Consider the following 27,556-nt stretch of genomic DNA (forward strand, 5'->3'; position numbering starts at 1 on the left):
CTGAGAAGCTCCACTCCATCATGAAGCTTGCGTTGAGAGCATTGTGGTTTGAACAACAAACTGACTGGGAGCTGTGTCTTCCTGGGGTGATGTTTGCATTAAGGACCGCGCCGCATGCGGCTACGCGGTTTTCACCAGCTGAGCTGGTGTACGGTCGCTCGCTGCGATCTCCGCTTCGCATGCTTCGAGACGAATCACTGCCCTCTCCAATGGCTGAAGACCATCTCTTCCACAAATGGCCGCCTCCTCGCTGGAGCCTCGCTTTGCAACAATATTCCTTTGAGGTGCGCTACAAAAAGGGGAGTCTCAACGGTAACGCCAATGGCTTAAGTCGAGGCCCCTAACGTAGGAATCAGCCTCAAAGGTGTTTGTTAGTGATGTTTCTCTTCCTGAGGCAGGATTTTTAAAATATTGCTTTTGTTTAGTGTTTCAAAGTCATTATGTGCTTTCTAATGCAATTTTCCAATTTGTGGACGTGTTCTGGGTGCTGCTAGACTACTGTAAGGAATTAGGCAGTAGTATAAAAGGGGCAAGAGCCTGGCATGGCTTAGTGAAGGTTGTGTCGTGCTTGCTGACTGAGCGGTTGAGTTTCGGCGTAGTTCTAACGCTTGCTGGGAACGACAGAAAAATGGCAACTCTCCCGAAGTCCCTTGCAGTGTCTTGTGTGAACCTGAACGTGAGAACGAGGCCTTCTCTGTGCGCTGCGCTCAAGTGCGCTGCGCTTATACTCCGAGAGCATAAAAGCAGCTACTCCCGGACTCCAAGAGAGAGGCTCCGATTTCTTCCGTCGAGCAGCGTACTCTCCCGTTTCTCCACTTCGGTCGACCTGACCGGCCGCTCTTTTGAGATGCTAGAATAAACAAGTTGTTCTGTTAGCAGTCGACTCATCCTTTGCCAGCACCTTCCGATGCTTCCAGTTGTGCCCCACGCCACCAGGCCAACGCTACTCTTGGGGCTTGCGACCCAGATTGCAACAGCAGCGACATGGGCTACCCATCATTTTAGCATTGACTCCTTTCCAACCTACATGTTTCTTTTCTTTCGGAGGCCGCTTGTGGCTCACACTAGGTGTTCCACGTTGTCTCAACATGGGCAAGTCGCTTTCGTGGGCATCAGCTTCATCAGCCACTTTTGCGGGCCTTTCCACCCAATTTCATGCACGTCCGACCATGCAAGCACGTATTCTGGTCTCCGTTCGTGCTTAATCGCAGCCAAGAAAGGCCAGAGGCACAATTTGCCCATGGCTGCAGCAGGAAAGGGTGAACGGGGAGCACAAATCACGTTGTGTGTAAATTGGGAGTCTATGTCGCTTTGCGGACTGCAGGAGCAAATGCTTACCTCGAGAGACTGCTTACCAATGCAACTGACCAGGCACCCACATCCGAGAAACGTAACACAGTTACCACAACCAAGTGGGGCAGCAAAACCAGATTCTACAATCAATCACTTCAGTGTAGCTTGCGCAAAGACCCAGGCTACCGAGGAAGAAGAGCAATCATGAACGAGACTAGGAATATGGAAAATGAGAAAGCTTGCATTGAAGAGAGAAGCCACTCTGCTCTGCAGACATTGAAGGCTAAAAACATCAAGAGTAAAATGGTGCGTAGCACATGGTGCATAGGTTAATGCAAGGCGCATGCCGATGCTGCATCAGCTATTTCAGGGGAGTAATTGTGCATGACAACATACACTAGAAGATACTGCTACAGATATGTTAGGCTACTAGACAGTGACTGGTATTAAGTATCAGCGAAGAATCGGTTGACCTTTATGTTTGGATGATGATGAATGATATCTAAGAAAAATGGGCAATGAAAAAGCTTGCATTTATAGATGAAAAATTACACTTGGCACAAACGGAATTGACATGGCCATGAAGCTGATTAAGGGCAAACTGACGGAATTCGATCTTTTGGCCAGCATCCTCTGTGCTTGGTCGGATGTTGCAGGTGCATCTGAAGACAAAGAATTTCTAGAAAGTCCTTTTTGAGTTACCTGGATGACTCAGGCAAATGTCCATGCTGGTGGAATGGTGGCTGAAGCTCTTTTCAGTTTTAACACAGTCCTCTGAAGACTTGATATCTCATCCATATTCTTCTGCATGCGCTTATTTGTTCTTGGTGTAAAAGCCTTGCAAATTCGGCTCCAGCCCCTTCCTGTTGGTGCAGATAGGAGCTCCTGTGATGACCTTGTGAAGATGTGCTTGGCATAGACTCTGTTGGGGCAGAACGGGGACACATGAGATACAGCACAGATTAGCCAAACTCATGTGTGTTTTCTTTTATGTTCGAACCAATTATACTGAACCATAAATATGAATAAACATTCGTGTCTGCTGCAAACAGCAAGCCAATACAGCATATATCAAACATATTTATTTCTGAACCATGTGTTGTTTACCTTGTAGTAGTAGCCATCACCATCATCATCATCATCATCATCAGCCTGGTTACGCCCACTGCAGGGCAAAGGCCTCTCCCATATTTCTCCAACCACCCCGGTCATGTACTAATTGTGGCCATGCCGTCCCTGCAAACTTCTTAATCTCATGCGCCCACCTAACTTTCTGCCGCCCTCTGCTACGCTTCCCTTTCCTTGGAATCCATTCTGTAACTCTTAATGACCATCGGTTATCTTCCCTCCTCATTACGTGTCCTGCCCATGCCCATTTTTTTTCTTGATTTCAACTAAGATATCATTAACTCGCGTTTGTTCCCTCACCCAATCTGCTCTTTTCTTATCCCTTAACGTTACACCTATCATTCTTCTTTCCATAGCTCGTTGCGTCGTCCTTAATTTAAGTAGAACCCTTTTCGTAAGCCTCCAGGTTTCTGCTCCGTAGGTGAGTACTGGTAAGACACAGCTATTATAGACTTTTCTCTTGAGGGATGATGGCAACCTGCTGTTCATGATCTGAGAATGCCTGCCAAACGCACCCCAGCCCATTATTATTCTTCTGATTATTTCCGTCTCATGATCCGGATCCGCAGTCACTACCTGCCCTAAGTATTTGTATTCCCTTACGACTTCCAGTGCCTCGCTGCCTATTGTAAATCGCTGTTCTCTTCCGAGACTGTTAAACATTACTTTAGTTTTCTGCAGGTTAATTTTTAGACCCACTCTTCTGCTTTGCCTCTCCAGGTCAGTGAGCATGCATTGCTCACTGACCACACAACGACGTTGTTGTTCAGAACGACAGAAAGCTGAGCTAGTTGGTAAGGATTCATTATGCAAAATAGAAGTGATGCGTGCAGACAGGACACAAGAGTAGAGAAATGGACAACACGAACATTGTAACACGAACTATCAACTGAAAGGAGCACTGAGGCGAAAAATGAAAAGACACAAAACTCGTCTAGGCATGCTCAGGAATGGTAACACCACGTGTCAATCGGGTACATGTGCTTGTCTATGTGAGAGATAACTGTTAAGACACTTAATCTCTTCCTTATGTAAAGTAATCGAAAGCTGACTCACGCACGCACTTCCACCATTATAGATATGCCATGCCTCTACCATAAGACGTGTATCTTCATTCTTATGCCTGTACAATATCGCGCATTCATCTAACTCTGGCGTGCAGTTACAATCTCGGCAATGTAGCGAAAGATCAGAAGGCGGTCCACCGGCTAACGACTTTTATGCTCCATTAGCCTGTGATTGATACACCGTCGCGTTTGCCCTACGTAGAACTGGCCACAGCTAAGGGAATTTTATAAACCACACCCATACGCCATTCAGTAAAACTGTAGTTCTTATTGGGCTTCACTGGACAAGTATCTGTTCGTTTCTTGCCTTTTACCCGCTCCTTTTTATTCTGTACGGCAGCGCATATCTTACCTAGCCTATTGGGAGCAGTGAAAGCAACATTAACATCATATCTACTAGCAACTTTTTTAAGCGTGTGCGACACTGAATGGATATACGGAATAGCCACTACTCTTTTTTTGCTACTACTGCTTTCTGTAATCACATCCGTCCCTCTCGAAACCGACTTCTTTAGGCGCTCAGCCACAGCCACCTTGTTGTAGCAGGCAGCAGCTTCTATTTAGTGCGTGGAGTGTGTTGCTTTATACTGGTGCCGTCCTCATTACTGCGTGTCTGGAACAGAAATTTTCACTAAATCATGAATTGAAAAAGCAAAATTTTGCAATATGAAATGCAAAAAGGTGTGACATATATATTGTAATGGTTTGCGACTACAGAACACATGCAAATCAGTGTACACTGTGTTCTAGGGTTCTTAAGCAGCATGCTAAATAAATATTGCTTTTGTCCAGAAAATTGACGTATGCCTAACTACAATGCATGTGAACAGCTTAAGTATTATTAAGATCACAAATGATAACATTTGTGCGTTCATTTATACGCTAGAAGAGATCACACTGCTGGTTCCACAAGCAAATGCATGAAAGTCATGAAGCTGTTAGAACTCATGCATTATTTTTCTGCATGAACGTGATGCACCGTTTCACTACTGCAAAAATAAATGGCCTACGGTAAACCAAACTGAACAGCAAGAACATCTGGAACCAACAAGCATGAAATATGGGTGAATTATCATGCTTGCAACTGTTTAATACATTAAATTCTGTACTTTCACTTCATTTTACCAAAGGATTATTTGGTTTTGTGGACGAAAGAAGTTGCCGGCGGACTCGAAAAAAAAAGTTTAATATGTATATTCATAAGGCTACTCAGTCACCTACGACCACGGCTACAATAAGATGAAAAATGAGACGCGCGTTCCGATATGGCTCTTTCTTTCCTGGTTGTGTATGTATAACGACAGCCTCGCAAGTAAAGGTTTATTTAGGAAACAGCAACTGAGATCCTGACTGCCTATATGTAATGCAGGATCTAATTCTTTAACTTGTGCCCGTCTGGAAGGTAATGAGACGGATGTTATATAACGATTCAAGCAGCGGTGTTAAACGACTCACCGTTATTGCCGTTGCCAGCCGCAGCAAAATCCAGCTCCCATTTCGATGCAGACGTGTCCGGAATGGCTCACGGCCGAAACACATCTTCCGGGCTTACATGTCTGCTTGCAAACACGTAACTTCACCCCAAGTTAAATAACGCGAGGCATTGAAGCGCAAGAAACTAGTTTTAGAAACAAAGAAGCCACCAGTCTGAATGTACGAACGAGTGAATCCGTGCCGCCGTGCACTCGAAAATACCGGTAAAAATTTTAAATCCAGGCCACAGGTCACGTGAAAGATCGATGATGCTGAACGCTATTTGCGTTTATAATGGTGAAGCTACGGCATAAACTGTGGTAGCGTCGTCAATAAAGCTGCAGAACTTGAGGGCATGCTGTTCTCGCATGATGCAGACGTTGCCATGCTTACAAAGACGTGGTTGAGCAGTGAAATATTTGACAGTGAGTTTGTTCCTAAGGGCTATAAGGTATTTCGGGGTGACCGCGACAGAAGAGGTGGAGGAGTGGCCATTTTGTACAAATCATCAATGCAACTTTTTAGTATGCCCGATGCGCAAGATATTGAAGCTGTCTTTTGCAAAGCATACATCAACAAGGAGGCGCTTCATCCTTAGTGTTCTTATAGGCCTCCAAACTCTTGTGCTGTGGTACTTGAAAACTTAAGGGAATATATGCACTGACATGTAAAATCAGATGACAGAATACTACTGGCAGGGGACTTTAATTTACCAAACATTGATTGGCACACCTTTTCATTGCATTCTGCTCACAGTATTGATAACACAATCTTTGATATTGTATTCACGTTTGACTTACTGCAAGTGGTAAATAATTTGACGAGAGTACAGGGAGCCGTAGGCTCAATTCTGGACTTATTTTTTGTAAGTGGCGCCATCCGAAATGCGATAACCTGTGAAGTCACAAACGGGATTTCTGATCACAAAGCTGTCTTGTTGAGCTTGTCAAATGTCCACCCTGACCACAAAAACGGTGTTCATTTGTTTCCCAATTTTTCTCGTGCTGATGATGAATCTATTCTGGATATGCTTGCATTCTACTTTGATGACTTCAGAAACAGCACTTGCAATGTAAATGACTTGTGGCTTTCTTTTAGGGGAATTGTCTCTGAATGCATCCAACGATTCGTTCCCACAATTGCAAAATCTTCTGTGCACCGTAACCCATGGATTTCTCGCGAGACGTTACACTTACAGCGAAGGCTTAAAAGGTTAAAAGTGAAAGCAAGAACAAATGTAACCTTAAAATCTATTGTAGAAGGCACTTCAGAACTACGAAAACAGAAAATAATTTGCGACAAAGAAAAATATTACGGAACGATCCTGCCTTCGTTTATTAAAACGTCTCCCGAGAGAATCTGGCGCCAAATCACACCTAACTCTTCTTCTACCAGTGGGTTCATGATAGACGGCAAATGTGTAAGTGAAGAGACTGTCGTTTGTTCTGCTTTTAACAAATTCTTCCAGTCGGTATTTACAAAAGATAATGGTTCTCTTCCCAACTTTTCTATATCGCTTCCTGTTATATCTCACGTTGTCATTTCTGAGAGCGGCGTTTCTAATTTGCTATTGAACGTTAATACTAAAAAGTCACCAGGACCAGATAAAATACCAAACGCATTTTTAAAGCGTTATGCGGAATGGTGTGCTAAGTACCTGTATGTCGTATTCACCAGATCTTTACGCGATGGTTCCCTACCGGATGACTGGAGGACGGCCGAAATCAAACCTTTACATAAATCCGGCAAAAAAAAACACACATAGACAATGGACCATTTCGGAAATCTGCGCGTGCCCCCTACGCGACCGCCGCAAAGCAGGCTGGGAGTTGTGAGCGATCTTGGCGGGCAGTATCCGGCGCAGGAGTGATACGACATGGACGTCGCGCAACAGCAGGTAAAAAAAAAAAACGTTTTTTGGAGTGCTAGTAATACTTTTACTGCATGTTTGCGCCGCGCAAGTGATCTTTACATTGCCGTACAGCATTCGTGTGATTGTACAGCCGACGCTACGAGGGCGAAGCGAGTATTTTCGCACGTGAAGCGCGCACATGTGCCAGTGTCTCGCGCTCGGAGCTTGCGTTGCATAGCAACACCTTTGTCAGCGTTTTATAGCTATGCTACTGAAGGCACGAGCGCGATCCTACGGCTAGCAGGCGTGTTTTGCTGGTGAGCACACGCTAACAGTGCATTTATTTACTAGTCGCCCGTCGCAAACCTTCGAAGTTTGTGCGGCTGTTGTGGTGGCAGGCGTAATACGTAGCGTACAGTACGTTCATGTTTGTTGCAACAGTGCGACACCCTCTTGTGAGAATGTATGCGCTGTATTTCAGCAAAATACCTCGTTATCGAGCACTGCCCATTCAGTCTTTTGGTTACAGCGGGCTATTTAAGCTATGGACGAGTCTGAAACAAGCATATCGTCGAAAGGAACGGACAGCGCATACGTTCAATAATGTACATCTTGCAAGAAATTAGTAGCTGAGTTGGCGCTTAGCTTGTGCCAGCGCATTTTCTTGCCTATAGCGTTGTTTGAACAGCACGCAGCAAGTACGAAGTAGAACCAACAAGCTCTTGTATTAGCACTGTTACATTCAGTGTATTTATCTGAGCATAGCATTGCGGTACAGATGGCAGTTGCTGTTTGTTTGACAGCTCGTACTATCTCGGTCAGGCAGCGGTGGCGTAGAGGTAGAACACCCGCCTCGCGTGCAAGAGGTCAGTGGTTCGAATCCCGGTGCCGGCAATTTTACACCGGATTTTAAAAAAAATCCGCATGTTGATAAAATTGCACAAACAGGCCTGGAGTGTGGCCTGATCCCGGTGACCAGAGCCGGTAACGCACTCCCTCACCAGAGCAGGATTGGCCACCCTGGTGCAGTCATTGGCCACAACCTCCTGTATGAACACAACAATCAAACCCAAGCCCTCAGTCCCCAGCAGCTGTGAAGCAACGGACCACGGCGGCGGTCGGACCTGCGACGCAGCAGAGGGTGGTAAGAATCACTGGCTCCGGACAGGCCGCCATTGCAATATGAATCTGGCAACGTTTAACGCTAGAACGTCATCTAGTGAGGCGAGTCTAGCAGTGCTATTGGAGGAATTAGAGGGCAGTAAATGGGATATAATAGGGCTCAGTGAAGTTAAGAGGCCAAAAGAAGCATATACAGTGCTAAAAAACGGGCACGTCCTGTGCTACCGGGGCTTAGCGGAGAGAAGACAACGAGGAGTCGGATTCCTGATTAATAACAATATAGCTGGTAACATACAGGAATTCTATAGCATTAACGAGAGGGTGGTAGGTATTGTTGTGAAACTTAATAAGAGGTACAAAATGAAGATTGTACAGGTCTACGCCCCTACATCCAGTCATGATGACCAGGAAGTTGAAAGCTTCTATGAAGACGTGGAATCGGCGATGGGTAGAGTGAAAACTAAATACACTATACTAATGGGCGACTTTAATGCCAAGTTGGGCAAGAAGCAGGCTGGAGAGAAGGCAGTGGGCGAATATGGCATAGGCACTAGGAATAGCAGGGGAGAGTTATTAGTAGAGTTTGCGGAACAGAATAATATGAGGATAATGAATACCTTCTTCCGCAAGCGGGATAGCCGAAAGTGGACGTGGAGGAGCCCGAACGGCGAGACTAGAAATGAAATAGACTTCATACTCTGCGCTAACCCTGGCATCATACAAGATGTGGACGTGCTCGGCAAGGTGCGCTGCAGTGACCACAGGATGGTAAGAACTCGAATTAGCCTAGACCTGAGGAGGGAACGGAAGAAACTAGTACATAAGAAGCCGATTAATGAGTTAGCGGTAAGAGGGAAAGTAGAGGAATTCCAGATCAAGCTACAGAACAGGTATTCGGCTTTAACTCAGGAAGAGCACTTTAGTGTTGAAGCAATGAACGACAATCTTGTGGGCGTCATTAAGGAGTGTGCAATGGAAGTCGGTGGTAACTCCGTTAGGCAGGATACCAGCAAACTATCGCAGGAGACGAAAGATCTGATCAAGAAACGCCAATGTATGAAAGCATCTAACCCTACAGCTAGAATAGAACTGGCAGAACTTTCGAAGTTAATCATCAAGCGTAAGACAGCTGACATAAGGAAGTATAATATGGATAGAATTGAACATGCTCTCAGGAATGGAGGAAGCCTAAAAACAGTGAAAAAGAAACTAGGAATTGGCAAGAATCAGATGTATGCGTTAAGAGACAAAGCCGGCAATATCATTACTAATATGAATGAGATAGTTCAAGTGGCTGTGGAGTTCTATAGAGATTTTTACAGTACCAGTGACACACACGACGATAATGGAAGTGTTGTGTTATCATCGCCGCTTGAGCGATAGTGGCGGCGCGACTATCGCGACAGCTTGCTATATTAGCCCAGTCATGCGGCCACCGCGGCGCATTCCACTACGAGCCGTCATGGAATAAACCACGTTTGGTTCTGCTCACGCCTCTTCCTTCGGCTGCGGTTTTCACCCCGTGAAAACACTACATTGGCGGCGAGGGTGGGACGCTGAGCAATTCTGCGGCAAGCTGACATGGCAACGGAAGGACCGGCAGCGGCGGGTGCAGTGGCGCAAATCGTGGGTCGACTGGGACACATCGAGCCCTTTGACGAGTCCACAAGCGACTGGCCGTCGTACGAGGAACGCTTGTCGTCGTTTCTTCAGGTCAACCGTATCCCCGAGCACGACAAGGTACATGCTTTTTTGAGTCTCATAGGCCCAAAGACGTACAGTCTTCTCAAGTCGTTGACCGCGCCGGAATTGCCGTCAGCTAAAGGTTTCGAGTTTTTAAAGAGACTTCTTGGTGACCATTTGTCACCGAAGCCGTCAGTAATAAGTGAGCGCGCAAAATTTCACAGAAGAGCACAACTTGAGACTGAGTCAATTTCGGAATATGTTGCGCAGTTGCGGAAATTGGCACGGACATGCGAATTTGAATCCGCCCTTGACCAGTCATTGCGGGACCGTTTTGTCTGCGGTCTGTGCCGAGAAGATATACAGCGCGTGTTATTCACGGAGGATAACAAGCTAACCTTCCAGAAGGCCGTAGAACGAGCGCTAGCCATGGAAGTGGCGAAAAAGAGCGTTGCAGAAGTGCACGCTTCGGAATCAAGCGTATCAGGCGTTCACAAAGTCGGAGCGGTTGGGAAAACTGATATGACGCAGGGAAATTGCTACCGCTGCGGATCTGCGAAACATGCAAGCAGACTGTGCCCGCACGTTGCGGCCATTTGTTTCAAATGTGATAAGAAAGGGCACATTCAAAGAATGTGCCAAGCTAACAAGAGAACGACGAAGGGAGCCCGTCGAAACGCGATGAAGGGGTTGAGTCCCGTTCAAGCTTCTGTTAGCGTGAAGGGAATTGTTTCGCCTGGTACGGAGCCGATAAAAATTTCAGTGCAAGTACAAGGCGTACCTTTGCAAATGGAGCTGGATACGGGGGCTACTGTGTCCGTAATGTCTTTGAATCAGTTTCGTGAAATGTTTCCCTCCATCAAGGTCGTGCCAACGACGCTGAAGCTGCGGACGTTCGACGGAGCCATCATCCAGCCTGTCGGAGTGGCTCACGTTGCCGTGCAGTACGGAGAGCAGAAGGCCCAGCTGCCTTTTTACATCACGAGAGACAAGGGACCCCCTCTGCTAGGTCGACAATGGTTGCAAGCCATCCGACTCGACTGGAGCCGTATTTTCAAGCTCAATGCTATTCCCAGGTGGGACGATTCTGCCTGTTCCAGACTGCGCGCTCTTCTAGACAAGTACCAGAGTTTGTTTCGGGACGAACTGGGGACAATTACAGAAGAAAGAGCGACATTGTCCCTGAAAGAAGGTAGCGTGCCAAAATTTATGAAGGCAAGAAGTGTGCCTTTTGCATTGCAACCAGCAGTCGAGGCTGAACTTAAAAAGTTGGAAGACATGGGAGTCATTTCGCCAGTCGAGACAAGTGACTACGCGACGCCGGTGGTGCCAGTAGTAAAGAAGGACGGTGGCATAAGACTATGCGGCGATTATAAGACCACCCTAAACCCTTGTCTTGAAACTGATCGCTATCCACTCCCGAGAATCGACGAGTTGTTCACAGCGCTCGCAGGGGGCCAACAATTTTCTAAAATTGACCTAAATCGAGCCTATCAGCAGGTAGTAATGGCAGAATCGTCAAGAAAGTATTTGACACTAAATACTCATAAAGGACTTTTTTCCGTAAACAGGCTGCCCTTCGGTGTTTCGTCGGCACCCTCTATTTTCCAAAGAATTATGGACACAATGTTGAAAGGCCTGAAAGGCGTCAGCTGCTATTTGGATGACGTTCTCATCACCGGCAAGACGTCAGATGAGCACTTCGCAAATCTAGAGGCGGTTCTGAAGCGTTTAACTGACCGCGGCGTTCGAGTAAAGAAAGAAAAGTGTTCATTTTTCCAAACGGAATTACGGTATCTGGGTCATGTTATCAGTGCAGCAGGTGTCAGCACAACGCCAGACAAGATAGACGCACTGATGAAAGCGTCCGCACCCACAGGCAAGCAGCAACTGCAATCGTTTCTGGGCGTTGTAAATTACTACGGGAAGTTTGTTCCTCGATTGTCTACTCTGGCGAATCCACTTTACAAACTGCTGCGGCCCGACCAGCCATGGCTCTGGGATGAATCGTGTCAAAGGGCATTCGAGAAAATCAAGAATGCGTTGGCGTCATCCTCGATCCTGGCGCATTACGACCCAGATAAACCTTTGCAAGTGGCATGTGACGCTTCCCAATACGGCGTGGGCGCAGTACTTTCTCATGTAGCTGAAGATGGAAGCTCTCGGCCTGTGTTTTACGCGTCGCGGACATTAACCGAGGCCGAAAAGAAGTACAGTCAGCTAGAAAAAGAAGCGCTGGCCATTATCTTTGCCGTAAAAAAGTTTCATTTCTACATCTATGGAAGATATTTCACACTGATTACGGATCACAAGCCATTGCAAACAATTCTTGGGCAAAAAACGGGCATTCCGCCAATTGCAGCGGCACGCTTACAGCGATGGGCTGTCACGTTGTCCGCTTACAAGTACTCGCTCGTGTACAAAAAGTCCAGTGACAACGCAGAAGCAGATTTTTTTTTCAAGGTTCCCGCTCCAGGGTCCTGAAGACGGTACGTCTGAAGGCGAGGAATCATTTTATGCTTTGCGTCTGGACTCTATGCCGGTGTCCGCTAAACAGATTGCGCTCGCTACAGTACGTGATCCTGTGCTCGGTAAAGTGCTCCAGCTTACAAGCATAGGCTGGCCATTGCATTTGCACGATGCGAGCTTAAAACCATTCTTTGCCAGACGTTTGCAGATCAGCGTGCATCAAGGGTGCCTCATGTATGGCTTCAGGGTTGTTATTCCGTCCCCTCTTAGAGAAGCCGTGCTCGACGAACTGCACCTCGGTCATCCCGGCATTGTGCGGAGCAAGGAGCTGGCTCGCAGCTATGTGTGGTGGCCGTCAATTGATGCAGACTTAGAGACAAAGGTACGAAGTTGCCAAGCCTGCCAGGAACAACGGAATGATCCAGTTAAGGCACCTCTGCATCCCTGGTCATGGCCGACCGCACCATGGAGGCGAATTCACTTGGACTTCGCGGGACCTTTCCGAGGAACTATGTTTTTAGTCGTTGTAGATGCTCACTCGAAGTGGCCGGAAGTGTTCGTTATGCGAAGCACAACATCCGAGCGTACTGTTGCCTGCTTGCGTGAACTTTTCTGCAGATTCGGAGTGCCGGAGACAGTGGTGTCCGACAATGGACCACAACTGGTGTCCGAAGAGTTCAAGGCGTTTATGCGGAGCGTCGCGGCGAGGCACGTCGTGAGCGCTCCCTATCACCCAAGCACAAACGGTCTGGCGGAGCGTTTCGTGCAAACGTTGAAGTCTGCTCTACGCAAGTCATCTCCCGGTGAGTCTATCGAAGAAACACTTCACAACTTCTTATTGGCGTACAGAAATACGCCTCACCCTACGACTGGAGAAGCTCCAGCTAACCTATTGATGGGTAGACGATTGCGCACCAGGCTGGATGCAATGAAGCCTGCAGTGGAGGGGAAGGTGATGCACAGTCAGTTCACCCAAATGCAGCAGCGCAGGAGCAACAGGGACTGTTTTTGTGTTAATGACAGTGTTCTAGTTCGCAATTACAGAGGCCCAACGAAGTGGGTTCGTGGAACCGTTCTGAAGAAGACGGGACCAATCTCGTACAAAGTCATGGTAGCCACCCCCCGAGGCAAGTTCATCTGGCGTCGACATCTCGACCAGCTGCTGGCTGACGCCGGCCCTATGGTGACACCAAGGGCATCCGACTCCGATTTCTCGGAGGGGTTCCTGGTCTTCCCTGAAGGTCAGACTGGTGACCAGCCAACACCAGAAGAGCCGACACCCGGGGAGTCCATCCCTCCAGCTCCCGGTCCTCCATCAGAGACATCGGCTCCGCACAGGCGCTACCCGTCAAGACAACGCCGTCCACCCGACAGATACCAAGCCGTTCTTTAACTATTGTATAAGGATACCAGTGTACCCTCTAAAATAAAGAGGGAGGAGTGTTGTGTTATCATCGCCGCTTGAGCGATAGTGGCGGCGCGACTATCGCGACAGCTTGCTATATTAGCCCAGTCATGCGGCCACCGCGGCGCATTCCACTACGAGCCGTCATGGAATAAACCACGTTTGGTTCTGCTCACGCCTCTTCCTTCGGCTGCGGTTTTCACCCCATGAAAACACTACAGGAAGAGAAAATAGTCTAGACGAATTCGAAATCCCAAAGGTAACGCCGGAAGAAGTAAAGAAAGCCTTGGGAGATATGCAAAGGGGGAAGGCAGCTGGGGAGGATCAGGTAACAGCAGATTTGTTGAAGGATGGTGGTCAGATTGTTCTAGAGAAACTGGCCACCCTGTATACACAATGCCTCATAACCTCGAGCGTACCGGAATCTTGGAAGAACGCTAACATAATCCTAATCCATAAGAAAGGGGACACCAAAGACTTGAAAAATTATGTACCGATCAGCTTACTGTCCGTTGCCTACAAACTATTTACTAAGGTAATCGCAAATAGAATCAGGAGCACCTTAGACTTCTGTCAAGCAAAGGGCCAGGCAGGATTCCGTAAAGGCTACACAACAATAGATCATATTCACACTATCAATCAGGTGATAGAGAAATGTGCGGAATATAACCAACCCTTATATATAGCTTTCATTGATTACGAGAAAGCGTTTGATTCTGTCGAATCCTCAGCAGTCGTGGAGGCATTACGGAATCAGGGTGTAGACGAGCCTTATGTAAAAATACTGAAAGATATCTATAGCAGCTCCACAGCCACCGTAGTCCTCCATAAAAAGGCAATAAAATCCCAATAAAGAAAAGCGTCAGACAGGGAGATACGATCTCTCCCATGCTATTCACAGCGTGTTTACAGGAGGTATTCAGAGACCTGGATTGGGAAGAAATGGGGATAAAAGTTAATGGAGAATACCTTAGTAACTTGCGATTCGCTGATGATATTGCCTTGCTTAGTAACTCAGGGGACCAATTGCAATGCATGCTCACTGACATGGAGAGGCAAAGCAGAAGAGTGGGTCTAAAAATTTTTCTGCAGAAAACTAAAGTAATGCTTAACAGTCTCGGAAGAGAACAGCAATTTACAATAGGCGGCGAGGCACTGGAAGTCGTATGGGAATACATCTACTAAGGGCAGGTAGTGACGGCGGATCCGGATCATGAGACGGAAATAATCCGAAGAATAAGCTGTAAAGCAGTGATTTGGGCTTGTTGGTAAGACATCGTGAGGCATATAGCGCGTTAAAAAGACAAGGACGAAGGTGAGACGTGACAGCGCTGTTGCCAGCGCTGTTTGCAAATCTAGGTCCCTTTCATTTTGTCTTCGAAACAAGATGTTGCCGCAAGACGTTCGAGCTTTATTTGGAGGCTTTCTACCTTCAGCTAACCATGGCATTCGGATCTGCAAGATTCAGAGGTCAGAATGGCTTCGCCTGGCTCGTCTGCACAGAAGACTACTGGTTGCACAAGTAAGCGCCTCCGGGAATCCATCCGTGGTAACCAGGGGCATCCGGGAGTGTTCACGGCTGATCGACCAAACGACGGAATCCTTGTGGCAGATTCAACTCAAGGAATTGCGTCGGCTTCTCCCCGACAAGTTACCTGCGCCAAAAGGGAAAGTTCATTTCCTACAACGGGAAAGTGTTCCTCCAGACGTGCAACGCGTGCTCGCCCTAGGACCAAAGTTCGCCTTCGAAAAACGGAGGACCGCTCCAGAGCTCCTGTCTCTCGTCAGACAGGTTTCCCAGCGCACCGCCGGAAAGGACGCTGCGCGGTGTGTGTCGGACGGTGTCGATGCCTTGATCCATAGCAAGCCAACGGTTCCAAAGGTATCTGTAAAACGCGTAGCCTCTGTCTTAAAGGACAACAAGTTGTGTGTACTACCTGCAGACAAGGAGGGCGGTTTCGCAGTGTTGTCTCATGAGGCCTTCAACAAAAAAGCCTTAGATGCGGTAAAGAAAGTGTTTATCCCATGTAGGGATCTGTGCGCGTCAAAAGTGAAAGCGAAGGCCAAGAAGCTTTGTAAACGCCTACGTTTAGATGGTGTTATAAAAGGGATAGCTGCGAGCAAGCTTGATTGTCTTGATGTATTCTTCAGTGTAAAGACACACAAGATGGATGCACCTTTTCGAGCCATTGTGTCTGAAAACGGCACCTGGCAAAAATGTATAGCATTGTATCTTCAAAAAATGCTAAACATGTTGCCAATTCAGGATCCATTTCTTGTAAGGAACTCTGATGTGGTACTCGATTATTTCAGGTCGTCAACCCGTAAGAATATTAAGGCCTTCTCTGTAGACATAACAGACCTGTTTTATTCTTTACCTCATTCAGGTCTGCTCTCCAGTGTTCAGAGTTCTATTGACGCCTTTGGAAACGTTGCCTTCGCGAACACCACCGGGATGTCGAATGACGATTTCTTAGGACTCCTTAGCTTTTATCTTCAGTCTACTTTCATTCAGTGGGAAGGGCAGCCTTTTATACAGAAGGAGGGAATTTGCATCGGATCGTGTATAGCTCCCATTCTTAGCGATATATTCTTAGCTGAACTAGACAAGAACATAAGCGGTCGGCTTCCAGATTTTAAGATTCTCAAAGTTTTTAGATACGTCGATGACTTTTTAGTTCTACTTGACTGCAGCTCTAACTGTTTCGATTTTTTAACTACTAATGCACTTTCTTTTATACGCGAGGGTTTATCTCCTCTAAAAATAACGCATGAACTGCCGATTGACAGAAGTATCCGATTTCTTGACATTAAGTTTTTATTTTTCACTGACCACGTACGCTGGAAGTACGAGCCTCGCGCGAACAAGCCACTGCTCCCATATCAGTCGGCGCACTCTAAGTTGGTTAAGAGGGGAATAGCAAAGACATGCTTGTCAAACGCATTGTGTAAGTCATGCCCGGTGCTGATGACCGAAAGCATCAAGGATCAGATCCTCCGTCTTCAATTGGCAGGTTTCCCTACACACGTACTTATTAGCGTTGCTGAGGGTCTGCTGAAGTCGAAGCTATCAAATAATTCCGCTAGCGTGCCTTGTGTAGATAAGAGGAGCGTTGCTGTCATCCCATATATCCACGGCTTATCGCATCGTTTAAAGAAAATAGGCCAACGTGCGAATGTCAAGGTTGTGTTTTCAGCTGCTACAAAATTGCAATGCCTGTGCAGACTGACCAGACCAGGCCTGTCTGATAAACGCACGTGCAAAAAGAAACACCAGGAACCGTTTGTTGAATGTGTAGAAGAAGTTGTTTATAACCTTCCTTTAAAGTGTGGGAAAAACTACGTCGGGCAAAGTGGAAGGTGCCTCAACGAGCGTTTAAAGGAACACCGGTACAATGTAGCAGAAAAGCGGGGCGGGTTTCTTGACGCCCACTGCAGGCATTGCAGCTACACTGTTGCCGGGGTGGATGATGGCGACCATTCGACGTGTACTCCAGCATACAAAGACTGCTCCATTGTGGGAAAAGCCCGAGGTAGGATTACTCGCGAAATTATAGAAGCAGAAATAATTGGTAGGCTTGGTGATAACTGTGTGTCCAAACCATCCATTGCCCTTTCCCACAAAGAGTTATCGTACCTGCGCAATAGTGTGTAAAGGTATTTTGTAAACAGCGCATGTATGATGTACGCGCAAAAGTTGTATATATGTATGGGTCCCTTGCTCGAAATAAAGATTGTTGCAAGTTAGCGCCTGTGTGTGTCACGTCTCACCTTCGTCCTTGTCTTTTTAACGCGCTGTAAGCCTCCCGAAGAATAAGAATGGGCTGGGGTGCATTTGGCAGGCATTCTGAGATAATGAATAGCAGGTTGCCATTATCCCTCAAGAGAAAAGTATATAATAGCTGTGTCTTACCATTACTCACCTACGGGGCAGAAACCTGGAGGCTTACGAAAAGTGTTCTACTCAAATTGAGGACGACGCAACGGGCTATGGAAAGGAGAATGATGGGCGTAACGTTAAGGGATAAGAAAAGAGCAGATTGGGCGAGGGAACAAACGTGAGTTAATGACATCTTTGTTGAAATCAAGAAAAAGAAATGGGCATGGGCAGGACATGTAATGAGGAGGGTAGATAACCGATGGTCATTAAGGGTTACGGACTGGATCCCAAGGGAAGGGAAGCGTAGCAGGGGGTGGCAGAAAGTTAGGTGGGCGGATGAGATTAAGAAGTTTGCAGGCACGGCATGGCCACAATTAGTACATGACCGGGGTTGTGGGAGAAGTATGGGAGAGGCCTTTGCCCTGAAGTGGGCGTAACCAGGCTGATGATGATCATGACTATCTCGGTCGGGGTGTACATTACTTACTACCGTGGAGTGCAGACAGACGCACCCAAAATATGAACGTGCCTCGGTGGCTACAAGTAACGCGAACGTGGTCTAAAAAACTGCGGCGGATGTTTTGGCTAACCTCAAAAGTATTGAACGCGCCAGTACCTTGTACTAGGGCGGCCTCAGAGTTTTAAGCTAGCTAGTGGCTTACGGAGCCCGTCCTTGTGCAACATTCTTCACGACCGCGCATAGTGAACGAAACGAGTTCAGCGTTGCTTTTCAAGCACGCTTGCCACAAGTGACCAAGACACAATGAATGAATACTCTTTTATTTCAAGATCGCATTGATGATCACATGATCAGCTGTGTATGCTTCCATACTCTGTTTATATGTGGAGTGCCAAGGAAAACATTTTGACGCTTGCTTATACCCATGTTGCAGGAACCACTACGAGCCATTGAAAATACTCATCTTCTTCAAGCAAGGTTACCGAAAGGACCATGGACAAAGGAGTTAAAAGACGTGCCGGATGGTTTCTCAGAGCGAAAAATCTTGGCACATCAGAATGCACAAGGTGCTCAGAAGCATACTGTAAGCGGATACAGGATGTTTAAAGCAGATAAGGTTCTCAATGTTCTTATTTGAAAGGCTGCCAGTTCCACTTTTCTTAAAGCAACCGTGGAGGCATCGTTCTCTTTGTCAAAATTATATAACACTGCTGCTGTGCTTTCGTCAAATGTAACTGTGGTTGAAGGAACCTGCAACTGCCCGGCTGGATCTGCAGGTGTTTGTAAACATGTAGCTGCCTTACTATGGTTTGTACTAGACCTGAAGCGCTCTGGGGCAGCCTACGTGTGAGACACACAGTCGTGTACAAACAAACCCGGAGCATGTGGTACTGGGGCTAAGGAGGCCAACATGCACTCACACGAGTTCTCACAACTACGTTTTGTGAAACATATGCCAATGAAAGCTGGCAGGCATCTGACTCAAGAAACCACAGTTTCTCTGATAGTGACAGAAGACCATATTAATAGAATGTATCAGACACAGAAAAATATTCTAAACGCTATGCTATGCAAGACGCTGGAGGACAACCACTTTCTGCCCGTACCAGTGAAAAAAGCACTTCACGAGGATGCTCTTAGCCAGATGCCAATCAGGTTACCGGTGCAAGCCCTGTGGGTTGAGCATGTGCCAGCTGGATACAAGTTTGGCTCCTGTGAGCTTACTTTAGAAGACTCATGGGCCCTTGAGCAAGCGACTAGGATGCAGAGCGGCTCTACAACAGGGAGCTTCGAGAGATCCAAGCGCCTGACTGCTTCACACTTCGGAGATGTGGTGTCACGGAAGAAGCCAGCTGACGAGAAGTTTTTCAAGAGGCTGTTTGGGTCTAGCCAGATGCAGACCAAATACATGGCTGATGATTTAGGGAATGAAGCTGCAGCCGTGCAGCGTTACATAGAGAAGAGAGAGGTACCAGTTAGAATTTACTGTTGTGGGTTGTGCGTCAAACCTGGTGTCCCTGTTGTTGGTGCAACGCCAGACCGTGTCGTAGAGGAGGGAGGAGATTTTGGTCTCCTTGAAGTTAAGACCCTCTCAGCTGCCAAGGAACGGGGGGATGAATTAGAAAATGCTGTGAATACGGCATCCTACCTGAACAATGGAGTTCTTAAACCGGCCCACAAGTACTTTTACCAGGTCCAGGGGCAAATGGCATTGAGTGGACTCTCCTGGTGTGACTTTGTGGTTGATAATGGCACAAACTGCACTCTTCAGAGGATCACTTTTGACAGCTCGCTTTGGATTTCACAAATGCTGCCACGGCTTCTGGAATGTTTCAAGAACTACCAAGAGCACTGTGCTTGTGTGTGAATTTCAATGACTTAGTTAAGTCACATTGGTCTGCAGGACCAATGTGACTAATATTACTAATATGGATGTGATAGTTCAAGTGGCTGAGGAGTTCTATAGAGATTTATACAGTACCAGTGGCACCCACGACGATAATGGAAGAGAAAATAGTCTAGAGGAATTCGAAATCCCAAAGGTAACGCCGGAAGAAGTAAAGAAAGCATTGGGAGATATGCAAAGGGGGAAGGCAGCTGGGGAGGATCAGGTAACAGCAGATTTGTTGAAGGATGGTGGACAGATTGTTCTAGAGAAACTGGCCACCCTGTATACGCAATGCCTCATGACCTCGAGCGTACCGGAATCTTGGAAGAACGCTAACATAATCCTAATTCATAAGAAAGGGGACGCCAGATACCTGAAAAATTATAGACCGATCAGCTTACTGTCCGTTGCCTACAAACGATTTACTAAGGTAATCGCAAATAGAATCAGGAGCACCTTCGACTTCTGTCAAGCAAAGGACCAGGCAGGATTCCGTAAAGGCTACTCAACAATAGATCCTATTCACACTATCAATCAGGTGATAGAGAAATGTGCGGAATATAACCAACCCTTATATATAGCTTTCATTGATTACGAGAAAGCGTTTGATTCTGTCGAAGCTTCAGCAGTCATGGAGGTATTACGGAATCAGGGTGTACACGAGCCGTATGTAAAAATACTGAAAGATATCTGTAGCGGCTCCACAGCCACCGTAGTTCTCCATAAAGCAAGCAACAAAATCCCAATAAAGAAAGGCGTCAGACAGGGAGATAGGATATCTCCAATGCTATTCACAGCGTGTTTACAGGAGGTATTCAGAGACCTGGATTGGGAAGAATTGGGGATAAAAGGAAATTGATAATACCTTAGTAACTTGCGATTCGCTGATGATATTGCCTTGCTTAGTAACTCAGGGGACCAATTGCAATGCATGCTCACTGACCTGGAGAGGCAAAGCAGAAGAGTGGGCCTAAAAATTAATCTGCAGAAAACTAAAGTAATGCTTAAAAGTCTCGGAAGAGAACAGCAATTTACAATAGGCAGCGAGGCGCTGGAAGTCGTCAGGGAATACATCTACTTAGGGCAGGTAGTGACGGCGGATCCGGATAATGAGACGGAAATAATGAGAAGAATAAGAATGGGCTGGGGGGCATTTGGCAGGCATTCTGTGATCATGAACAGCAGGTTGCCGTTATCCCTCAAGAGAAAAATATAGAATAGCTGTGTCTTACCAGTACTCACCTACGGGGCAGAAACCTGGAGGCTTACGAAAAGGGTTCTGCTCAAATTGACGACGACGCAACGAGCTATGGAAAGAAGAATGATAGGTGTAACGTTAAGGCATAAGAAAAGAGCAGATTGGGTGAGGGAACAAACGCGAGTTAATGACATCTTAGTTGAAGTCAAAAAAAAAAAGAAATGTGCATGGGCAGGACATGTAATGAGGAGAGAAGATAACCGATGGTCATTAAGGGTTAGGGACTGGATCCCAAGGGAAGGGAAGCGTAGCAGGGGGTGGCAGAAAGTTAGGTGGGCGGATGGGATTAAGAAGTTTGGAGGCACGGCATGGCCACAATTAGTACATGACCGGGGTTGTTGAAGTATGGGAGAGGCCTTTGCCCTGCAGGGGGCGTGACCAGGCTGATGATGATGATGGTCTGCAGGACAAAGATGCTCGGACTCATAACATGCTTTGGCATGTGTTCATACTTACATATATTTGGTTTTTAAATAAGTTGTATTGCATTAGTCTCCATGAAGAATTGAATCCATGAAGAAATGAAAGTGTTTTTCTGTGTAATATCCTTATGGCCACGCGTATGCGTTGCCACCACCTATTTAAATGTGTGTGCAACTAATCGGTGTGTAAAAAGTAAATCTCAAGCACCACACGTCTTGCTGCCTTTTCATTGAACACATACATAATGCACTCTTAGACACAGGAATCTGGGCAGCTAAACACTTCAAGATTTTCTATACTTGATGGTGATATTCACTTCACATTGGTCTCTGTAAGGAATCCGCATTGAAAGTTGCAACCAAAATCTTTGCGAAGTGACAAGTGTGTTCTCCTTAGTGTAGGTACTCTTGCACTCGGTACGACTTGTAACATACGTGGAGTGAACCAACGAAGGTTTATGCTTTACAGTAAATAAATGTGCCGCCATAAAGGGTGCCCAAGGTGTACATTGAGCATACTTCATCTCTGCTCTGAGGTGCTAATGCACAAGTTTAGAGCTGCACTAGGCTCGCACTGCTTTGACGACCAAGCTCGAAACTACCGCATCTCGAGTATTGCATACTGATACTGAGTGCGATAGCAGTTATTTCATAAGTTCTTCCTCAAGGATTCCATGCAGGACATTACATGAGAGTTTGTAATAAAGGTGTCAAATTTTATTGCCATAAAATACTGGCATACATATGCAATTTTTTTTACATATACAGTACACAAATATACAATACATGTACATATCACAATTTTTTGCAAAATGAGCGCGTCACTAACACATGTAAAAATGACAAAGTGAAATTCACTTTACAGATTTCACTCCAAAAAGTTAGGAAAAAAAATCTGTGGTAGAAAAGACAATTGCTGCAAACACCAACTTTCCATCTTGTCTGTGTAGCTTAGCAATGAGACTGGTGATTTGGTTTTTAGTCATGACTCAGATATAGTACTGCCACATTCTATGCTCGAATCATTTGCACAACACCGACACAGAAATAAGGCATTACAGCGCTATATAGCCTGTACAGTGACTTCAGGCTTACTTCAGCAGAGCAAGAAATGCTGCTCTAGTCTGCTGTACATGAAGTAGTGTACTTTACCGCAAGTTCAATGCCTTGCACTGCAGCAGGGATTCTCAAACTGCGTTTTGTGGAACTCTTCGGTTTCTTGGAACACTTCCTAGAATCGCCAAGCACCTATGTTCATGCATGTCTTCATCCGCCTTAGCCAGTTATATTGGGACTAATGCTCTAGTTGCTTACTGCTATCTCACTATACAGCCAGTCATAACTGAATTTAAGTATTTGCTCAGGTGCTGTGCAGCTTGCGTACCCCTTTTACATAAGCCGGCGAACACCTTTTCAAGTCTCGGTCGCAGCGGTCGAATTTCGATGGAGGAAAAATTCTAGAGGCCCGTGTACTGTGTGATGTCACTGCCCGTTAAAGAAACCCAGGTGGTCGAAATCTCCGGGGCCCTTCACTACGGCGTCCCTCATAGCGTAAGTCGCTTTGGGACGTTAAACCCCCATAAAGCAAATATTTTCAATACAGGCTCCGTGACCGAAGCTGGCCAAAACAGAAATGAAACATGGTAGGAGCCGACTCCATTTCAGCCAAATGAGGTTGGTCTTTCTTCAACTGAAAAGGCTAAAAAGTTTGAGCACCCCTGCTTTACAGCAAATCATGCACAACGTAAAAAACATTAAAAACACCACCATCGCTCATCTGTTTAGAATGGGCTCATGCACGAAATTATTGAGATAACAATACATTTTCCATATCTTGTTCAGCTTCTCTGCCATAACATTAGGAAAAACAGCACGGAGTATTCTGAAGTTTTTAACTTCCCTGATGACACGCTCAACATGGATTCGCAAACTGGCTATCTGCCGTGTTGCTAACTCCTCTGCCAGTGACAACTGCGAGAGGCCATTCAACATAGGTGGCATGTTTAATTCGACTCCAAGCTGACGGAGGTCATCTTCAATGAGAAATCCTCTATCTGCCATTACACTGTCCCCTTTCTCGAGCAACTCATACAGGCCACTGTGTCTTGTGAGTTCTCGATCAGAGTCTTCCAGGAGCAAGATTAGACACGAAAGAAACGAAGCCGTTCGGAGTGATGCCAATGAGCCCTTTTTCGGTGTTGTGTCCTTTATACGAGCTGAAAGTGTCGCTTTGTGTATTGTAGTCAGAGGGGTTCTCGATAAAAAGTTCTTTGCAGTCCAGTACAATGCGTGTAGATGGGTACAATTCTTTAAAATTGTCTGGCATGAACAGGTCCACTGTGTTACGGGATAGCCACATTGGTATCTGGGTTAGCATTTTAAACAAAAAATTAACCCAAAATGTGTACATGGCACTCACGGTCGACACAGACACTTTCAGGCGATATGCCAAATCCTGTTCCAGTAACACAACCCTGAGCCTGCAAAGCACCGCAATGAGCTGTTCTTTCATTGTCAGTGCTGGTGGCCTGCCAGCACCCGTTTTCAGTGCCTCGTACATGCAAGCTTCAACATGAATAAAGGGAAAATGAGACATCTACCTGTTCGCAGCAATTGCTACAAAGGAAACCCATATGGGTTCCTCGAAAGAAAAGTCTCATAGTTGAAGAAAAATTCGTCCTGGTCCGGGACTCAAACCCGGGACCACCGCCTTTCCGGGGCAGCCGCTCTACCATCTGAGCTAACCAGGCGGCTAGCAGATGGCAGAGCGAAGTCGAATTTGTCGACAACACGAAGCGAAGGCAAGAGTTTGACGTAGACGTAGTAGACGGAAAGGCGGTGGTCCCGGGTTCGAGTCCCGGACCAGGACGAATTTTTCTTCAACTATGAGGCTTTTCTTTCGAGGAACCCGTATGGGTTTCCTTTGTAGCAATTGCTACGAACAGGTGGATTTCTCATTTTCCCTTTATTCATTACTTCTTTCCACCTTGCGGGTTTCCGCAGAACTACTACGTCATGCCTTCAACATGTTCCACAAACGCATCAAATTTTTTGAAGGAGTTAAATCCCGTATAAAACACGAGTCGTTTCTCATCTGAAAGGAAATCGTGAACTTTGCAGACAGGATCTTTTAGTTTCAGTTTCTCTTTGAGCGCTTCAACTTTCACATCGTGCAACTGAGCCTTTAGATCTTCAACCTCCTTCTGGAGCACAGATTTGTCTTTGCGGAGCAAGCTGTTTTCATGCTCGAGTTTTCCGCAGACTTCGAGAAGGTGGTTGACTTTTCTAAGCGTGGCAGCAGATGCTGCGTCTGGAGGCCCCATGGAGTACGAGTGGTCGGCACCTAAAAAAAATGAACTGCTTATTGATTTGCGAACGGTTAGGCCCTGCTTTAATGCAGATTTCAGGGTTTTAAATAGTCACTTCAGCCCACAATGTGTGTTCTGAACCTTTGCTCTCGGCTTACATTGATATACAGACAACGAAGAACCAGGATGCCAAAGCCATAGAGCCCAGCTCTCTTTCACTCCACTGATCCACCTGTGCAAGCAGCTTACCAACCAGCAAGCCCAGATTAATGCTATCCAGTTATACTCGTAAACCTCATGAGCTGTCTGTGCCCCTCCTGAGCATGCAGTTCGACGACATTGCAGCTTGTGCTACCAGTGTATTGTTCCGCCAAATTTGCACTACATTTGGATAGCCTGACTTTTGAGTCATTTTTCCAAGCTGGGGTAAAGGGAATAATATCGAGGTGAAAGAAATGAAAAGGGTAAGTTTCACAATGCGTGCACTGGTGGAAGAGGTACCACGTTTATCAGAAAACTTGCTGAAGTAATAACACATGGACGGTACAAATCACTGATGACATTTATGTCACAGAACACATCAGGTTCTGCCACTCCTAACATGCAGACTTCCCATGTCTAGCTGCAAAAGCTTGCGAAAAACTGGCTTCGCAGGAAGAAGTTTCGTCAGTTTTCACTGGATAAGGAAGTCGCTCGCTATTAATGTACCGGTTGCCACAGCACCCGTGGACCCCGGCATCCGTGGGCGCGATAGGGGTCCGTTAAATGCGAAAAATAAGTTTTCATAGTGGAATGCAGAAAGCGAGAATTTAGAATTCTCACTAACCTTCCGTTTCCATGCGAGGTGAAGCCGGTGCACCGAAGGTCAGCTGGGTGGGCTCCTGGGAAACAACGTCGCTTTCTGCGTATAATACGCTTTCGTGAAAATGCGTACACACAAAGCCGAAGCCTCAGAAAAAAGATGGCACAGTTAAAGCGTCTCTTACGTTGTTTGCATTGGGGCACGTCAACTACGCAGCCGATATCCAAATCGTTAAGAAGGAGCACCGGGCTGGCAGAGGCAGTTTGGGAGCTCGTCTTCTTGCGTTTCGCGACTGGAAAAGATTTGGAAGTTATGATAACATGCAATAACCGTCTGAATATATATACTTACCGGTATTAAAGGAAGGAGATAGTTGATTGATGACCTTATGGGGGAAAATTGTTGGCAGCCGGTCCAGATAACCACAGTGTCCACTTGCGTTGAAGTGAGCTCCGCATATCCGGTGGCGCTTAGAAGGTTGCCACAAAGAGAAGCGACCAGCACTTCCTTGGCGGTTGATTCTTCTCACCCACTCCTTTTTTTCTTTTTCATTTGCAGGGAACGCGTGAAATGAAACGTTCTTGTCTCTCAGCGTGTTGTCGCAATCAGGGACACAGCAAGTCTGACCGCCGCCTCGGCACTTCGACGACATCGCGCGCAGTAGTGACTGAGGTTACTAAGTAACCCACAGGAACGTGCCAGTTAATATAAAGCACCTGCAACCGCCCACCACCAAGAAGTACACGAAATCTCAAACTAAACAAAGCACGCGCACACACACACACCGCAGCTACGCGAACGCAGGAGGCAGCCAAGACGGGCGTTTGGTCGGCGCTCGCTCACTTTTCCCATAATGCTTCCCGCGCCCGCTAGGTTTTCTCGCGGCGCTGCGGTTTCCGAAATGGTCCATTACCGACCAGTATCTCTTACATCTACATCATGCAAAATTTTAGAACATATAATTCATAAACATATATTAGGTTTCTTAAAAGAGCACAAGGTACTTACATATGTCCAACATGGTTTCAGGCATAGGTTTTCTACATGTACACAATTAGTTGAGACTGTTCACGATCTCGCACAGGCAATTAATGAAGGAAAGCAAACAGATATTGTGTTCATGGATTTTCGTAAAGCATTTGACAAGGTATCACATAACAAATTAATCCATAGATTAGGGTATTATATAAAAAATGAGCAGATACATGGATCAGAGCCTATCTTACTAACAGACACCAATTTGTCACCTTATACAATACTTCTTTTAACAATACAGAGGTTGCGTCTGGAGTCCCCCAGGGATCAGTTTTGGGACCACTTTTATTTCTATTATTTATAAATTACATAGTCGTAGAACTTTCAGTTTCCGTGAAACATTACGCAGATGACTGTATTTTGTATGAAAAGATATCTTTTGTTGATGAACAGGTGCGTCTAAATAATGACCTGGCAAAGGTCACTGCTTGGTGCGAACAATGGCAAATGTCTATTAATTTTGAAAAAAAAAACTGTTTTTATGAGAATCACACATAAGAAATAACCTCTTCAATTTGCATATAATGTTGACAACGTGTCTCTATCAGAGGTAAGAGAGTACAAATATTTGGGCCTATGGATAACCCATGAGCTTTCCTGGACGAAGCACATAGATACTGTTGTTGCGAATTCTTTGCCTAAACTGTTTTTCTTAAGGCGCTCATTGAAATCATCTACGTCTGATGTTCGTTTACTGGCGTACAATTCCTACATTCGGCCGTTATTGGAATATGCCGTAATTATTTGGGACTCATTCACATTAACCAATATTTAAAAACTGGAACGTGTACAGCACAAGCTAGTTAGGTTTGTTTTTAGTTCATATGGCCGCGCGTCTGTTGGTGAGCTCGTAAGGCGCAGTGGATTACCCCCGGAGTCTGTGCGCAACCGTATCTGTCGATTAAAGTTCCTCTTTCAACTTGTAAACGGCCATTATAAGGTTAACACTTCCCAAGTTCTTTACTTACTTATCAGGTTATAACACGAGACGAAGGCATGCTTTACCGATAA

The 27,556-nt window shown here is 46.1% G+C and overlaps 1 protein-coding gene across 1 annotated transcript in view; it reads left to right on the top strand.

Annotated features, from left to right (window-relative positions):
* Positions 1 to 27,556, top strand: part of LOC135909873 (uncharacterized) — a 200,294-nt gene that overhangs the window by 73,087 nt on the left and 99,651 nt on the right. The gene's annotated exons all lie outside the window — the stretch shown is intronic.

This window comes from Dermacentor albipictus, unplaced genomic scaffold (assembly GCF_038994185.2).
Source record: "Dermacentor albipictus isolate Rhodes 1998 colony unplaced genomic scaffold, USDA_Dalb.pri_finalv2 scaffold_31, whole genome shotgun sequence".
Classification (NCBI taxonomy): Eukaryota; Metazoa; Arthropoda; class Arachnida; order Ixodida; family Ixodidae; genus Dermacentor; species Dermacentor albipictus.